Raw genomic sequence first — 16,870 nt, forward strand, 5'->3', positions numbered from 1 at the left:
GGTTCGGAGAGGGGTAAGGGGTCAAAATGCTTGTGTATAATATTATAGGGTCGGCTGGATTTCGGGGTGGGGCTGAAGCACCATAAGCACCCCTCCCCCTCCCTGGCTATGTCCCTGTACGCCTGTTCCACTCAGAGTCGAAACAGAGAAAGGGCTAGTCAACGCATTTCTGTGCTTTATTATTATTATTATTATTGATTCTTGCAGTATATGCTTGTAGTCATTCCCTTTGGTCAAAACTCTTTCAACAGGATCCCATAAGGGTGCACAAATATTACATTTAATCAAGTGGGTTTTTTTTGTTGCTTTTCTTGCAGAATTTTGTTGCAAAGATTGCATAAAAACGGATCTGTATTTGGAACTGTGAAAACATTCGAGGGAATAATTGTGACCCTTTATGGATCTGTCCTGAAAAAGTTTTGACCCAAGAGAATGTCCACAAATTTATACTGAAAGAATCAGTAACAAAATTGAAGCTCGTAACTGTGGTGAATAAGTCTTCCCTATGTTTTGACTGTGAGTGGAAGAACTTTTTTAGCCTATATCTTTTTCCCTAGAACCAGGTTTGATGTCCCTCTCTTTTAGGAAGTTAATGTTGTGTATGGTGCTTTTCTATTCTCTAGGCTCTAAGCCCGAGGGTATTCCCTGTTTCTTTGATCACATTTACACAGAGGTTAGTAGGTTGCTTCTTTGTATCTCTGTCCTTGAGTATGTTGGGGGTCGTGCTGAGTCCTGGACAGTGCAAGTTGAAATGTTAGTGCAATGACCGAAATCCACTGCTTGCTGGGCTTCTACAAGAGATGCTGAAGTAGCAATAAGAGGTGGTTTGAGGAGAAGAGTGCATGGCCACTGCTATGCTACTCTGCCTGTTTCTCATTGTTTAGGAGCACCTCGATTTGAGTCATCTTAATGTTTTGCTATCGCCTAGCCATGCTTGTTGGCGCCTCAATTATCTGGGCCGGTGGCCTTTGTACCAGCCAAATAACTTTGTCCTATGACTCAGCAGGCAAATATAATGGTGACTATCAACAATCCCAGAAGCAGCACATCTGCAGAAAGGTGTGCAGTTCTCAACCATGATCAGGCCGAGTCAGGCATCATGCCACTGCAATCTCTTCTGAACGCTATTTTTTATCGCTAGTTGAAGTTTTCTTGTTAAGGCAGTGCCACTGTTGTCAGTCGTCGCTTGGTCATTTCAGCTTCTAGCAACAATGACTGGACTGTAGGGCTGATCATTGATTATAAATTTAAACCTCATTATAATTGCCATCCTTTAACCGATTATTAATAGATTAACCATTCTCATTCCTTTCCATGCATACTCAAAATTATATATATTTTTGTTTGCCTTTGCTGAATGTTTGATAAACAGTATACAAAATTGATTATGAATCAACTTCAATACATAGTTGACAACAGTTTGAGGACACACTCGCAGATTATTACTTGAGTTGCATGAGGCAAAGAGGTTTGTTGATATTCATCGGCAAGAGCGGCTTCCTTTGATTGTTCTCACTGCTCTTAAACAGACACTCAATATATGTTAAAGTGGCCAGAGCACATGTAACCTCTGCACCTTGTCTGGAGTTACAAATCTTGCCCTTACAGTTTATTTTAGGTTAAAATTTCACCTAAACTTTGCCCTTCATATACATGTACTTGGCCATTTCTGTATGGTAAAAGCATTTAATTTTGATTTTCTTTTGGTTCGTCAAAGTTTTACCGGTTGACCGGATAAACAGAATAATCTAGGTTAAAGCAATATTTGATTAATTGGTCGGTTATTCTATCCATTGCCCAGCCGTACTCTTCAATAGAAGACACTAAGGTCCAGCAAAATATTTTTCTTTTGGAGATGGTTGTAAGTTGAAGTGCACCCATGGAAAGGGTTTCTTAAAGTCTCCCTCTATATGTTCTGTTGTGTGCCGCTTAATTAAGAACTTTTCTCTCCATTTAAATTTAGCTGAGTCCAGTCTTCGAAACATTCATCATAAGAAATTTCTTTTACAGTGAAACTTCAAGGCAATGTCAAAATTATTGCAAGTTGAAGCAAACCAAAATCACAGAATGAAGTGATTGTTTCCTCTTTTGTTTAGAGAGAACTAATGTTTATCAATATTTTATTTGAAGGTGCTTTTATGACAAAAGGTGTCACCAACCTCTGCTCAAGACCATGTGGCTTGCGGCTTTAAAACCCATCACATTCAAGTGTTATTTAAATTTGTATCTTCATCATCATCATTTTCTTGAACCACAGCATTAGAGCACCAGTTTTACAAAGAAACTTCCATTGGGGGGGGGGGGGGGGGCAGAGACTCATGCTCTTATTAATTGTGCAATGACAGTGCAGCCACCAACTGCCATTTCTAGTGAAATAGCGGTCTCTGGTGTAACAAATCCAACAATGAACAGTGTGGAATAATGAAAAACAGTCCACTGCTGTTTTTCCAAGGTCCAGTGACTTGCTTCTGCAGGCATTTATGGTTTTCCAATGCAGTGTAAATGTGATCAAACCAAAACAGAAGATAGAGATGTGCTGCGTTAATGGTCCCTAGACCTTCCCAGTGGTGATGCTCCTCCTCACCTTTTCCTAGGCAACGAGCGAGAGGACTCTTCACTAACGTAATCCATCTTGGGCTTCTGGTATAACGAAGGCCACTGGGAGGGGCTCGAGGGCAGTCTGCCTTGAGGGGAAGTTGACTTCTTGATTGCTGCTACTTGGGGACTCCAAAATAGACGGACGAGGCTTTTCAGCAGACCTAGGCTATCCTGGAGTTTGGGGTGGGACGTTTGCGAGTTGTGTTACTTTCCTACATGGCGACAGCCGCCTCGTGTGCATAAGTGAACTGGTGCTCATCTTCGTGTAAGGTTGCTATTCATGTCACTGAAGGAAGCTTTACACTTCTCGTGTGGCATATGTCATTTATTTGGCAGCTAGAAAAGCTGTTGCTTGAAGTCAATGTTCAGGTTCTTGGTTTTTGGAGGACCGGAAATATTTTCTAATACACTTGACTCTCAGTAACTCAAACTCCTGGAAGCCACAGACTTTAATTTGAAATGTGAGAAGTTTCAATTATCGGAAATTGATGGAAAAGTGATATGAGGCAAAGTATGAAATCGCTATAGGAATAACTACATATACCAAGCAGTTGTTTATACTATCCTCTGCATAGGCCTATTTAAAAAAGGGCACACATAAAACATTGGTGAGGCTTAAAGCAAAAATTAATATTGGCCGATTATTTTCTAATTGAATATAGAATAGTTTCTCAAAGCCTTTTACTACTGTTGTGCCGTGCTTAAACAAAACTTCAGCTTAACTTGTGAAGGTTGTTCCCAACCTTCCCCTTGTCCACTTCTAAGCTCAGTTAGTTTTAATATAACTACATCTATGAACTGTGGCTTCTGTAAGTCCAATGCCTACATTGGGGTGGCTTGTAAATGACAGATTTCACATAAAATTAAACCTAAAGAAACGCCCAGCTATCCTAATCGAAGGAATTTATAAATCTGCTTGCTATATGCAAATATTCTTTGTTTCATTTGGAATTTAATCCCCCTTAGAATAATCAGAGAAGCACAAATAATGAAAGCAGGTTGTCAGGACAGTGCTCCTTGCATAATCGGGATGGGTTAGTCCCATCGAGTATGCTTCTCACCTAGCACCCGTATACTGCGGCAAAGCAATGACCACGAGCTTCACGTGTATTGCTTTTCCGGAGTACACAGGTGCTCGATGAGAAGCGCACTCAACGGGGCTAACCCTCCGCAATGGACAAATAGTGTGAATGGAGCGAAAACATTGTTTGAATTAAACAGCTTACAGATGCATTAAAACATAGCAAAAAAACTAAATTTTTAAATTTGTTTGAATTAACTGACAGTATGAAATATCAGAGTTTGATTTATTGTGAGTCCACTGTACCTTTTTTAGTTCAGACAAAACAGTATTTAGTGACAGCTGTCAATGCAAATAGTAGTGGTTGTATACTTCATATACTTTTTTTCAGGTGGCGTAGTTTTACAGTTTTAGAGGATTTTAAATGATCACATGAAATTGGTAATACAGCACATCATTATGCTGTAACTCGCCTCTGGCAAGCACAGTCCAGTGTTACAAGCAGATTCTACTTTTTCATGCAGCGATATGAGTGGCAATTCTTCGGTTTTCTGCTTGTCTAGTTTGGTAGAAACATTGTTCTGAAATGGTGACATGAAAAGAAGCTATTAGTCTAAATTAAATTTTGTTTGTCTTGATCCTATAAGTGAATTGCTCTCATAACATTTTGCAGGCATTGCGCTGAGGCTTGGGCCATGTGGAACTGGAGGCAGCCAAGTCATCAAAGAAGATAGGACTTCGGCTCATTCAGAAACCATGTGAACTACGTCACAAGAGGCTCAGGGCACCGGGACAGCTGGCTGAATAAACAGCTAAGCCTTTCAAACATTGAAGTGTGTGCTATCCCAATGAGAGTAGTTTGAAGGGGATTAGAGTTTTAGACCTCAAGGCAAATAAATCTATTTTTTCCTGCCAAAGGTTAAATACTTCTTGAACAGCCGTGATTAAAAAATACAAAAGAGTTATACAAAGAAGGCGGACAAGACAAACATCTTTCGAATTTCAACACATTGGTGTCTTCTTTTGCTGGTATAAATTGACTAACCTGGGGACATGCACTCTTAATCTGACAGTGAATCGAACTGATGACCCTTTCTTACAGTGTCCATTGAATTCATGATCAGTTACCAACAGCCTGGCCACCAACACCTTTGAAATTTTTTGACTAGGCAATATATATATCCTTCGGAGACTATATTCTTGTGAAATCGGTAAACTGTTTCTATGTTGTTTGTTTGCCTAGTAGATAACATACACTGTAAATGACACCAATTTTTTTCGTACACCCGTACGGGGTGACAAGAAACATTGCACATCATTTGTGCCAGACTTCGGAGGTGGCTGTTGGAAAGCTAATGCAACTGCAATTTAGCCTAGAGTTTGATTATCATGAGCAATTGCAACTAGGTAGGTTTTGTCAATCTTTTTTCTTTTTGCACAGCGAAGCAGCAGGTGCTGTAACATGAAGGTTCAATAAGAATGGGTGCGTCATATGATGTTCAGATCACAAAGACCTCAACCTGGATGCCTCCTAGCTGATCCACCCCAGTGCCTTGAGTGCATTACAGTGATGCCTATAGTCAGTTACAGGTTAAGAAGGTAGCGGCAAATGCCCCTCAAAGGGAATCAGATATCCCTCCGCCACCTCCGCATCCAATAGCGTCCCACCGTTTCCGTGACGTCGCGGCCAGCGCGCGAGGAGTGTCTTGCCTTTCTGTACATATTTGCTTTATCTTTCCACTTTGACTTAGCATTGTGGAAGCCACGAGAGGGAGATTAGAGTTCTTCCCCACCCACGGAAACAAATACGACTTTCGGGGATTAGCTTCCCCCCCGATGGATACAAAGGCTGCTTTCAGGGGCTCGGTTCCCTCTCCGATGAATACAAAGGTCGCTTTCGTAAAAAGTAGGATCGGGGACAAGTGGGAATCCATTGAAGCGGAACAAGGAGCGTTTCCAGTGAACTCTTCTTTCGACTGCGGAGAGATTTGAAACGGGCGCATCACACTTGTGGGAGGAGCTTCTCCTACCTTCTTGACTTGCAACCGATTATAGAGCTTGAGTATCGTTGCCTGCAACATGATGAACCTACAAACACAAACATCTGTTCTCGCATGTTATTTTGCCTTTAAATTGGGGAGAAAACTGCTGTCTGCTATACCTTTAGGGGCAATGAAAAGGCCACAGCTAGCATTATTTGCCCCACGGCCGAGGTGAAAATGACCTTCGGCTATGTCTTTGTGGCCAGGCAAATGTCACATTGTTTTTTGCTCAATGGTGAGGTGAAAACAAAGCCAGACTAATGCCGCGTCGGTATTTGCTCCATGGCCAGGCTGAAAACAACCCTCGGATATACCTTTGTGGCCTAGCAAATGCCGGCCCTCGGTCTTTGCTTAATGGCCGAGGTGAAATCAAGGCCTCCGTGGCCTAGCACATGCCGGCCCTTGTTTTTTGCCCAATTCCCGAGGTGAAAACGAGACCTCGGTTATACATCTGTGGCCAGGCTAATGCCGCGTCGGTATTTGCTCCATGGCCAGGCTGAAAACGACCCTTGGATATACCTTTGTGGCCTAGCAGATGCCGGCCCTCGTTCTTTGCTCAATGGCCGAGGTGAAAACAAGGCCTCGGTGGCCTAGCAAATGCCGGCCCTCGGTCTTTGCTTAATGGCCGAGGTGAAATCAAGGCCTCGGTGGCCTAGCAAATGCCGGTCCTTGTTTTTTGCCCAATGGCCAAAGTGAAAACAAGACATCGGTGGCCTGGCAAATGCCGGCCCTCGTTTTTTTGCCCTGTGGCCGAGGTGAAAACAAGGCCTTGGCAACTGGGCAAATGCCGGGCTAGGCCCTTCCTTGGTGGCCAACATGTAAAAAAATACCTTGGATGGCCCGGAGTTTGCCGAGCACTGCCCTTTGCCAATGGCCGAGCTGAATTCGAGGCATCGGTGGCCTGGCTTTTGCCGACCATGGTTTTTGGTTGTCCACCGAGGATCTGCCGGTGGCCGACCAAATTGATCGTTGGCCTAGCAATGGCCGAGGCATGGCCGATGATTTTAGAAAATTCTGTGCTACTTGGGTAGTCTTTTTTGTTTTTATTTACAAATTTATGTGAGTTTCCATGGGCAACACTAAAACGTTATGCTAGAAGCAAGGACAAGTTCACTGCTCTAATTTGTTCTCAACTGATTGCAAGACATTTCGTTAATGTCGTGAAACCTCCTTCCAGCGCTTGCTTTGCAGCATAAAAAAAGTTATACATAGGACATACTCTGTTTTTTAAACTGCTTGCTCATTCTGCAGGTCTGCCTGCCATAGATGCCGTGCTACTGGAGAGCAGGCGAATTCGATTGCTGGTTTTGCCATTGCTTTTTTTTAGCCGTTGTATTAATAGTTCTTGTAAATTTAAAGATTTTCCTAAAACGCAAGCCGGGAAGAATATTTAGTATAGTTAGGTAGCTGAAAATAATGATTTAGTACCCCTTTGTCAGTAAAATAGATACTGTGTGCCGCTATTAGTGTCAAGCCGAGATCCACGCTTTTTTGGCATTTTGCTCAGAGTAGTACACATTCTTATTTGTTAGCCTCGTGGTGTGCCAACTAAACTCTTTCTATCCAGACACCTGCCCTCTGCTGGTACACTCTACCCTCATGTTGAGCGAGTGTATGAACTGGAGTTGTATCCCCAGTCGACACTCGCTGAGCACGAGGGTAGGAAAATCTTTCCATTGCAGCAGAGCCATATATGGGGAGAGTCTGGCAGTCTATGATTTCGCTGCCGTAACGTCTCCCTTCCGAGTGAGCTGATCAGCCCGCGGCGCAGAGCAAGAGGCGTGAGCGCATGCGCGTGAACTCTTGGCTGCTCCCAGCTCAGCGGGGAGAGCCGCGATTTTCATTCATTCGCCCGGCATGGGATCGATATTCAAAATTCGGTTCTTTCCTTTTATTTGGCAGGCTCTGGCAATAAAATGATATAGTGTTATTCCTCGGTGGCTTAAAAACCTAAAGAAAGAAGTTCCTCCATGTTTGAACGCACTTTTATTCAGGAAAAAAAAAAAAAATAAGCAGACGACGCATAGCCTCAACAGTGCTCCGTGCCGACAGTTTTGCGTCAAAATGATGGTCATCTCCTCTTTTCCTCTTTGCTGCCTTCTCTATCCCTCCTTCGGTGTTCTCCTCCCTTTCCTCCTCTCCGGCGCCCTCGTCGCCACATCCCCTGGCTAAACTCTCCCACTATACGGCTCTGCATTGCAGTAGTAGTTTTTTTATAGTCTTTACAGTTGAATGGGAATATTTGACAGAAGTCCCTCAGGTTGGGGCGAAAGAGGGTTAAAGGAATGCATTTGATCAATCGCCTTAATTCGGTACCCATCATTTTAAGGCCTACGTGGCCTTGTCCTGGGGGGTGAACTATGACTAAAATAAGAGGATCTATGTGCTGATCACGAAAGAATATGCTAGCCATTTTAATGTAGCTCTGCCAAGTACTTGATTGTGATTTGTTTTTATTTTCAGCTACTTGGGTGCCTGAATATCTGGAGATCCTAGTGGCCACAAGCTTGGACTCAATCTTTTTCTGCGGTCTGGCCAGGACCATGGGGGAGGTAATCCCAGCAACAAGAGCATCGCAGTATCTCCCTGCCTGTGACTTTCGATCAGCGTCACGACAGAGGAGTCCTCGTGCCACCAGGTGTTAGGTATGCCACTTGAAATAAGCATTCTTCTTACCTATTAATAGAACAGCAAAAGCACTACTAAGCCTAAAATGCAAAAAAACATATTCAAATCTTGGGTTGGATGGAGTTTCAATTACAAAAAAGAGACTGCAGACATGATTAACACGTGAACTTAAAGCCCGCGGATGTAGGTTCGACGGTGTCACAGAAATAACTTCCCGCAGATCGCCTTGCTCGTGCTATACCCAAACAAATTCTTAAAATAATCATTGTGTTTCGTTGGTGTCATCAATCTTATGTACCTACCACACCCAGCAGTCGGGACATGTGAAATATAAAAAAAAACAGGAACTCGCACATTGTCAGCTCTGCAACGATTTATATAATAAACAGAGCATAGCACGTTCAGCTTAAGAAAAAAATTCAGTGCAGGCCTATATTCATGGCTCACATATGTGTAAATGCTCTTCATAATGAAGTGAAAACTGCTTAAGTTGTGGCCCAACACAGGCTTTTTATTAGTGTTAAAAAGTGCGTTAGAAAACATGATTGCGCTTCGAAGACGGGGACATAGGAAGGACAGACACAACAGAGCGCTAACTTTCAACTGATTTAATTCAAGAACCTCAGCGTAGAAACACACTGCGTCACCGCACCACATCTCAACCAATCCGTAGCCCTGCCACGGACTGCAAGTACGCCAACTCCTTATCCGCCAAGCCAATTGACGCCACACTGACACAACTTTTGCCGGATTTATTTATAGTGTCAGCCTCCATAATCTCGCTAACAGTCCTATCTTTGTGCCTCTCAAGAACAGTAGATGAAGCAAATAATGGTTTGCACCCGCAGTCATGACAGTGACACGACAGATCATGACTGCGATTGCAAACCATTATTCGCTTCGTCTACTGTTCTTGCTAGGCACAAAGATATGACTGTTAGAGAGATTATGGAGGCTGACGCTACAAATAGTTCCGGCACGTGTTGTGTCAGTGTGGCGTCAATTGACTTGGCGGATAAGGAGTTGGCGTACTTGATTATAATGCAATTAAATGCAAAGGTGCAAGCGAGCTGGACAAGATTGATGAAAATAATCCCTGGAGAAGGGGAAGAAGAGAGACAAAGGACAAACACATGCGGTCCGTGGCAGGGCCACGGATTGGTTGAGATGTGGTGCGGTGACGCAGTGTGTTTCTACGCTGAGGTTCTTGAATTAAATCAGTTGAAAGTTAGCACCCTGTGGTGTCTCTCCTTCCTATGTCTCCGTCTTCAATGCCCAATCATGTTTTCTAACGTACCGTACCAACTTGCCCAACAATCAGCACTTGTTAAAAGTGCTATTGTGTTTTCAGCAGCTCGCACCAAATATTTTCTTGAAATACATAGGTTCATGGAAATTATTATGTAGATGTTGGCAGACATTCATGGTGAGGCCAATCTTTAATGCCAAGTGGTCCACTTATTCAGAGTTAATTGAGTTTGTAAATATTTTAGGGCGCAAATTAAATTTTTATGGTACGCAATGGGCACAATCATCCGTAATGACTAGCTCTACCTAGGGGAACTTCATACGTTTACTACGGCAAGATGGTTTCGCAAAACGAAGTATTTAGTTTATTCAACTCCTGCACTAACCTTGTCTTTAGAAACTTTTCATATTCTTTACGATGCTGAGATAAGATTCCGGAAATTGTTTTTCTAGAACTACTCTAGATATTTCCAGTTCATAATTTTTCTCGCAAAGCATTCGAGAGAGCCAAACCCTGTAACGTACGGAGGGATCTCACAGTGATGCGACTGACAGTTTGGAACATTCGGCAGTGTAACAGTAATAATGACATGTCACTTATGTAGTGCTCATTATCGCAGATCAAACTGCTTTTCCCGTCTACACTCATTTTCAGTAGAATCATTCAGCGAACTCGCACCTGAGACTGCAGCGCTGGGTTCTGCAAAGTAATTTGAATGAATATAGAGGCAACAGGTTTCCTTGAGCGTGCGTCTAACACATATTATTCATATTAAATCTGCTAACTGTATTCAAGACAAAGTATTCCAGCTTATTTTTATTTTGACATTTGAGTTCAGTACTTTTCTCAATATCTGTGCTTGTTGAGCCGTACTCAAGTCCATACATCTTGTCTTTCGCTATTACATTAATATATAAAACTGTTGATGGCGAGTGAGAATTCAAGGTACCGAATCTGTCGTGCGAGCTAAATAAGAACCAATAAAAAGCTCTAAAAAGAAAATTTTGTTAAAGGAGGCTGTATGGGCATTAGAATAGCACATGCCATGCTAAAAAAAGTACAAGTTCTTGTTAGGTATGCAAGGATGACAGTGCTGTGGTGTTTCTGATGTGCGACAAAAAAAATCACTGCCATACAGTGTTCCTTATGGAAGTACAAACTGTTGAATTCGAAGCCCAGAAGTTTTATTCGAGAATGTTCCTCAATACAAATGTATATAGAGATCAGAGCCACTGACTCATACATAACTATGTGGCAAACATCCATTTTCTAGTGCATTATAGTTTACAAGGACTAGTCTGCATTGATTTATTGCATTCATGCTGAAAGTGGGAGGGGTTCTGTGGGTATGAATAAAGAGATAAACATTTCTTGAAATCAAAACATTTGAGAACGGACAAAAGGAAGGATCTGAGAACGGTATCTTAGATTCTCTTCTTTTTCTTACAGTATCTCTAATGTTCACTTTATTTCACATGATGCATTTAGGGTTTAGCACAACTCTTAGCACCCGTTTCCGCGTTTCGCGGCGTGGCTGTTGGCGTAACCGCCTACTACACTTGGCAGGAAATTGAATTAATGTTGCGGTCATGTGACGTTAATATTTCCGCTAAGTCTAGCTGAGAAACTGAAATTTTTATGGATGACGCGACACGGTCATGCGACGTCATTTTCCCCGCTACTTTTAGCGGGAAAACTGCATTTGTGTTGAGGTCATGTGACATTAATTTCCGCGCTAAATTTAGTGAGAAACTTAACCTGCTAAATTTAGTGGGGAAATTTTCCCGCTTAATTCAGGGAAATTTCCCCCTAAATGAGAGGGAGCAGAAGAGGAGGAGAGGAGGGGAAGGAGGGGTATACCCTCCCATCCTCCTCTTCAAGATCTGTACTCTAATTTCACATTGCAGAGAATTGTAAACGTCTCATATTTCATCTCATGTTTTTTCAACATTTATATTGCAGGTGCGCTTGCAGCACAAATCTGGGTTGTGCTGATCCTCTACACACAAGTTAGGAACTCCTGAGTGGCAAGAGTGGGAGTTTGGTCTGACAGCTCAAGGGACACCATTGTTCAGTATTGAATTTTTAATTATCTTCTTTTGAGCAAAGTTAAGCTTTGCTGCATGCAGTTCTTCTAAAAATAAATACCTGCAACCAAATTTACCAGGTCACGACATTTTGCCTCTGCTCTTAGTGCTCCTGGTGAGCCTCGGATAAGAGCTTATTGGTGTGCAAACATCATGCTTGTTTAAAACCACTCACTGATGTAGAGACTCGCTGACATCCAGCATTCCAATAAAACGCTGCATATCCATAAGTTGTTCTTGAACAATGCAAGCGGGAAAGGAATAATACAATCGTATCGTATTGGGAGACATTCTACAGAGTGTTTTTTTGTATGTTTCACAGATTTTTAAAAAAAAGCCGTAAAAGCTACATTTACGCAGTCTGTGCACGTGAGTTATATGGACAGGGCGGCATAGTCTAAAATGCTAATTTGTAATGATCAGTCGGCTTATTACAGAGATGTGCCAGACTTCTTTCAGAAAACTAGATAGAGGTTCATTCTAGCGTAATTTTATCCCGAGAATCTGAATATCCCGTTCGTTTTCCACAGAGATATAACTAAACGTGAGAAAATACAAAAAAACATCCTACCAATAGTGACATCGTAAAAAGACCTTTCGGCCGCCAAGCGTGTGTCGCTTAAGGGCAGCGCGTCCAATCGCAAGTTTTGTAGGTATATTCTCCCGCATTGGCACCAGTCGTGACACATTTTTCTGCGTTTCTAAAAAATAGCATGTGCGTGCATAGCTTTGATAGGCGCTGAAGATGCGTGATCAAAGATGTTGAAAGCTGCTCTTGTGACGTCGCTCTCTAGGGGAGGGGCTTTCACAGCGCTTTAAAAATGACTTTATGCAGCCTCGATTCATCGAATTAGCAAATAATTTTGATATGTGAGATTCTGGAGGTCAAATGAAGAAGATTTAAAAGTGTTTTTTCAAATACAAACCGCTTCAGCCTCTCTGTAAGTATAGTATGTTCCTGAAATTTTCAATCAGTGAAAATAGACCCATGGTTCCAATTAGAAACTTGCTAAGCATCATCAAAACACACTAAATCAACTTTCTTTGTGAAGATATAAGACAAGAGCAGAATTTTATGGTGTTCTAAAAATATGGTCAATGTGGACGCGTTTCCAGACTTCGGTTTTTTACCAGAGCGCATCTTTGCACCTACGGTCCTGCTGCCTGGTGGCCGCAGTGCAAAGCCGCCCCCTCGCCAACCTCGTAGGATGGAGGGAAGCAAGGCGCACGTGTGTTGCACGTCTAAGCCCCTGGGGAACAGGACCGTGGGCGCAGAGATGAGCTCTGATAAGAAACTGAAACCTAGAAACTCGTCCAAATAAAGCATTTTTACAGAACGCGTAAAATGCTATCTTTGCAATATATCCTTCTAAAAAGAGTTGATTTTGTGGTTTTCAGTGACTCAGCAAGTTTCTAATAGAAACCATATTTTCATTTTTACTAATTAAAAAGTTAATTAACAAATTGTATTTAATTATCTGACTGATCGTTACGACTAGGTTCCTATACTATGTACGCCTGGCCGTATAACTCGCCTGCACAAATCGCATTAATTTAGCTTTCACGACGTTTCTTAACATATATGTAAAGCTTAAAACTAAATCGCCCTGTACAACAGTGAAAAGGCGAAACCACCATGTTGGAGCCATATGGCTCCACCATGCCGATATCGCCTTTTCGCTGGTATAGGATGTCCCATATTACGTTATGCATGTATGGTTCCGTCCGCCTCCATGGTTCCGCCATAATCCACTACGCCGGTATAGGATGTCCCAAAATACGACACGCTTGTATGGTTCCGCCTACCTGTATCGTTCCACCTTAATCCAATATACTGGAGCTGCCTTTTCGCTTGTATAGGATGTCCCATATTACGGTTACGATTGTATGAGCCTTTTTCATCATCTTTCCATCGTCGAAATTTTCCTACAGGCTCTTTTTACCAGTTTGGAACGGGCGAAGGCGTAGGAGAGTACAGCCTTCTTAGAGCGAAGTTCATAATGCCCGCAAATGTGGTCTTCTAGAAACATAAGTTTCAAATTTAGAAACTGCAAAGAGCCCCCCGAGGTTTTTTCATAACGTCAACCCATGGGAGCAGGCTGCAAAAACTTCCATCAAATCAACGGCAACCTTATCAGTGAGCACCTTAGGTGCGAGGACAATGACAAGGTAATCATGGACATACCTAAAAACTCTAAAGTCATCTTCATTCCCAAGTCTTTCAGCTATAGCTTGGTCACAGTGTGCTAAAATATATTACACAAGGCGGGGGCCACTCGCGAACCAATGCGAATGCCCTGTTTTTGCACATACACCTCCCCATCAAAAGACACCTCTCCCGTGCGAAACGGCGCCGTGTTGTTTGAAGACTGGTGGCTTCGCTGCGTTTCCATAGGAGCTAAGCCTTTTTCTTTCTTTACTCTTTTTCTCAGGTAAGTTCGCTCTTTGCAAATTTTATAAAAAAAAACTATGCACCATATGTGGGCAACGCTGTACAAAGTCGTAGCGCGATAGGTTCCTGGCGTCTCCTTGTATCACCCTGTAGAGTGAATGTGGGAGAACGAGATAACATTCCGGAATCAGGAAGCCATCCACATTCAGATTACGCATTTGGATTAGGTAGCTCGAAAAGTCGGCGCAGTTCCCATTTAAGCAAGGTTATTATTAGTGAACCACTGAAAAGATACGGATTAATCTAGTTCGTGGAATAGCTAACAATACGTTTCGTAATACTTTTTATTTCCCTGGTGAGGCCGTTGAGAACGAAAGGTTTCTCAAACAAAATACGACGGGGCAAAATAGCTGACGTTCAAATACGATTTTGCTGAAGCCTCGGGTGACGTCTCCATGTTTAGCTTTCCCAGACGCTGAGGGAATGCGTCACAGGTTTCTGCTGTGGGAGCTTTGTCGAGAAATGTTCCACTTTTCACCCGCACACGGGTGATGTGAGATCTCGCGGCCTCTGATGTGTTTGTCCTGAGCCTTTCATTACACACCGGTAGGTTTCGGTGTCTGTACGGCACCCTAGCGGCTTAAATTTTGCAAATAAAGCACGGGTTGTTGACTGCTCCCTTCTGGAATTATGAGCCGCTTACAATTCAAGCTCGCGTTTGAGTTTGTGGGCCGCGGGACGCGATTTCTCGCGGAAAACCTTCTTTTTCTTTCGGTTCCGCTGTGCTAATGCCTCATAGTAGCAGCAGAAGAACTCCCGTCGTCTGCTCTCGCTCCTCGCCTGAGCGAGGCATGACGGGATCGAAATTTTGGCGCAACTGAGCCACAGAGCCCAAAGACAAGCGCACAGCGAGCGGCGTGAACGCTCGCCTCCCCGCGCTGTCTCGTGCTCTCGTGCACCGCCTAGGAATCGCGGGGGAGTTTTCGTCTCTCCAAGGTCAAAAGTAGCGAAGTTGAGCGCGTGCAGGGAGGAGGAAACTCCGCGGCGTTCTTTCGGTCACTCCCCCACTGCGTAAGAAAGCAAAGAATATTTTCTTCCACCAGTTAAGCGACCCAGGACAACGGCTACGATTGCATGCGACTGCAGCGCATCGGATCCAGTTAACGAATCGAATCGGTCCATGTAAACAGCTAGGATCGCATCGGATCGGATCTTATCCGCTGGTACGGGGTGGGTTGAGATGGTCAATTCGAATTGAGACTATCCATGTATACGCTAGCGGATCGGATCGAGCGCTCGAGCGAGGGATTACGGGAGCTTTGCTTTGCATGCCTCTAGGCAAACCGGACAATTCGGAAACAGTCTGAAGGTCACGAGGTTTGTGTTGTGATCCTTCGACACAAGGTGCTGCTACTGGTCGATCCGAATCCATGTAAACGTAGTGGTTGAAGTGGATCCGATTTGCTAACTGGATCCGATGCGCTGCTGTCGCATCCATGTAAACGTAGCCAACGAAAAACAGTGGCGCGAAGGGTAACAATAAGCTTTGCTGCTTGCACACAAAACAATGGGAGAGTTTATTCAACCCCGGAAAAATATGAAGTTGTCCGAACGATAACAATCGATGCCGTTATAGTCAAACAACAACAACAAGACGGCTTTAAGCGTAAGTGTAAAACATCTGTGATTTGTGAAGCAATTCTAAGAAAACATCGCCTGAACGAAAACAATAGATTCCGTTAACATAGAGGTAAACATGAGCAAAAAGTCCATTGTAGGAACAGGGCAGTAACCTCGGAGCTTTCGAACGGACATCTGAAAGGCTTGCAAAGGCGGTATGTTTCTATAACCATTGGTGGCAAAATCCATGTCCCACGCGGACTACCAGTCAGACACTCAAAGGAAAATTAAGCAAAGGCTCGGTTACGGCTATTGTTTTTTAATACAAATTGTTTGGATTCGACTGGTTGAGGTCCGGCTTTAAAACATCATTTACAGTATCTGCGCCTAAACCAAAACAGGCTTATTTCGGTTCGAGTAAAACGCTCGAAGAAAGCTTTAAGAAAGGTGACCATTAAAGAAAAACACGTATTGAAACGGCGCTTTCTGTTGTAAGGTGGATTGCTCCGACCCTCTAAAGAAAAAGGTCACGAGACGTACCTACCCAAGCAAACAAATCACAACCTGAGGCACCAGCAGTTTCGAAAACCAAAAATGAGAACTAATTATGATACTCAAAAATGATCCTACCAGATTACTGATATCCTCAACAAATATTAATGCGTGTATGAGCTGGCCCAGGAAATCACTGCCATGTTCCATTTCAAAAATACCTAAGGGAATATTTTACTGTTGCTTGGGTACATACATAGTCACTTGTGTTATTAATCAGTGTTGTTTTTTTGTTTGGTTGTTTTTTAAGCTGAAGAGTTTTTAGCTGGCTGAAATAATTGTTTTCCTGACCTGTTCTGCCAGCTGGCTTTTCACTTTCATTTTCATCCTCTATCTCGATTTGTGCCCAACTGTCGAGTGTCGTTACAGGGGTTGGGCCCAGTCAGGTGATTGTATTGGCTTTTTCCCAACCCCCTTGACAATTGTGTCAAAAATTAAATCAACAACCAAACATACAATATATATATATATATATATATATATATATATATATATATATATATATTATATATATGTTTGAATACAGCGATCTCACTAAGCATTCGGCGCATGCGCGACGCCGTCACAACTTAAGTTCCCAAGAGGCGGACGGCCTTGCTCCCAAGGGCTCGTGCTGTCTCCTGCTCTAGACACGCCGATCTCCAGCGAGGATATCGCACCTGCAGAAAGATTAAACTTCCC

This window comes from Ixodes scapularis, unplaced genomic scaffold (assembly GCF_016920785.2).
Source record: "Ixodes scapularis isolate PalLabHiFi unplaced genomic scaffold, ASM1692078v2 PGA_scaffold8__174_contigs__length_109621045, whole genome shotgun sequence".
Classification (NCBI taxonomy): domain Eukaryota; kingdom Metazoa; phylum Arthropoda; class Arachnida; order Ixodida; family Ixodidae; genus Ixodes; species Ixodes scapularis.